Source organism: Pteronotus mesoamericanus, unplaced genomic scaffold (assembly GCF_021234165.1).
Source record: "Pteronotus mesoamericanus isolate MK-2021 breed Mesoamerican mustached bat unplaced genomic scaffold, CSHL_Meso_final contig_169, whole genome shotgun sequence".
NCBI lineage: Eukaryota > Metazoa > Chordata > Mammalia > Chiroptera > Mormoopidae > Pteronotus > Pteronotus mesoamericanus.
In genome coordinates, this window is record NW_026555068.1 from 20,851,319 (window position 1) to 20,853,492 (window position 2,174).

Here is a 2,174-nt window from a genome sequence, read left to right on the forward strand (position 1 = left end):
CCTGCAGCCATCTGTTATCTGCTTTAACAATTAAAGTGCATGTCAGGGAGAAGGTCCCTGGATTTCTCTAGTTTCATATGCAACAATTATACCACTGGATGCAACATGCCTAGGAAACACATAAAACATTTTTAAAAATACCTAACACAGTGTCACTCAATGAATTCAGCTAAAATCAACATTCCAGGGAGAGGACCCAATCGTATGTGCTGACTCAGGTATTTTAAGAAAGCGTGGCTTCCTTAGCTTTTAATACTCATTGGCACTTTCTTGGGTGCTCACAATTCCTGCTGATAGGCGGGGCATTTAAATTTGCTAGTTAAAGGTAACGCAGTCTCTTTCAGATTAAAACAGTTTCTTTTGCGTTGAAATAGTCTCTTTGATTTTAAATGCCTCTTTCAGATAAATATTCAGTCCAATTCAAGGATCCGACTCCATCAAGGCTTTTCTTCGTGCCCAGAGCTTGATCACTGCCTCCTCCTCCTCCTCCTCCTCCGCAAGATGGCACCTCCAAGAGGAGACAGTGTAGGGGACCTCTTGAGGGAGGGAGGGGCTCCTGGTCCCCTGGGGTTCAAGGTGCCTCCCCGTGGTCTGTTCTTCTTGGCATAGTTGGGTCTAGGCAATAACGCCACCTCTACGAACACCTCCAAAGCATCAGCTCAGCCCTCTCTAGGGCCAGACATGGCCACCAGGGGAGTTCCGGCCTGTCCCATGGCGGGGCTGTGACAATGCCCCTGACTGGCGTGTCTTATCTATTTCCCATGCTCCTCACTGGGGACACGTGGGAACTTCTGCAACTGCCCCCTCCAAGGACAGACATGGGGCACCGGCAGAGTGGGGAGCCTGTCTCTCGCCCCCTTGTCTCGCGACCTCATCACAAAGTCACCTCTAGCCCACTGCAGCCGCTGTCCACAGGCCTGGAGCAGGTTTTCTCCCGTGGTCCGCTGAAATGAGAGCTAGCGCTCAGGTCGCGTTGCTCCGGGACTCGCCCAGACTTCTCTCATACCACCGCCCCTGGCCAGTGAGAGGAGCCAGAACACCTGTCTGCAGCTCCAGGCACTTGAGATTACAATGGAAACTCGTGCGCCAAAGCCTAAATTCATTAACAGCTCCCAAAATAAAAAAAAAAAAAGAAAGAAAGAAAAAAGAAAGAAACTTTGAGGTCCGAGAAATGAATGGATCCAAAATACATTACATTTTGGGTTCCGATGGTATTTGGAAGTATTTTGCTGTGGGAAAGATACAAACTTAAAAACTTGGAAGCCAGAGAGCAAATGAATGGTAACTGACCTAGAAAACCTGAGAAAGTTAACACCCAAAGCAGCGGGAGAGGAAACTGAAAAGCAACCCAATTTGCTCTCCTGAATCTTGAGAAGGTGTTTGAGGGCACCACGCATTTCTGGGCTGGAGGGTGAAGGAGGAGTTACTGCTGCCAGGAGGCTCCGGCAGTAGCTGTGGGAGGAGCCCCTCGCCCCAGGGGTGTCCCCATCCGCCCCACACGGTCACACCCCAGGGCGCATGCCAGCAGCTCCGTAGTATCTGCAGAGGCTAACCCAGCACCCCTGTCCTGGAGGCAGGAAGCCCAGTGGAGGGCTCGTGTACCCCATTGAAAGGGGCTCTACATTAAGTAAGAATTACTGGCTCCTGACAAAAGCGTTCACCTGCTCTCCGTCAGCTTCACAAACAGAGCCCTCATCTGACCCAAGAGCCTCGCTTGGGAGCAAGGGCATTCCCGTGGCTTCGGGCCCTGTCCCAGTGAGGAGAGCTCCGGAACGCCTCCCCTCCGCGGAATGCGAGCCCTCCCGTGGCACTGAGACCGGTCACCCCTGGCTGCTCGGCGCGAATCAGGCTCACTGCTCTGTTCCCGAGGTCCTCTCTCCAGCTTCTTTTCCCCACTCTGCCTCTCTCTGTCTCAGCCTTCTCAGCTTGCAAACATGCTCAAAAACTCTAGCCATGCTAAAAAATACCTCTCTCCCTATCACCTATGCCTTCTCAAGCTCCCTTCCTATCTGTGTGGATCCCTTTAGCACACCCAGGGCCTTAGGCTTAGGCCTGCTCGCCTTTCTCAGTACCCCCACCATACTGCTATTAACAAGTCTTCTTAAAGTGGCAGTCAGCTTCCTAAGAGCTGAAGCTAGTGGCTATCCTTGGTGAGTTGTGGGGTTCATTCTCCT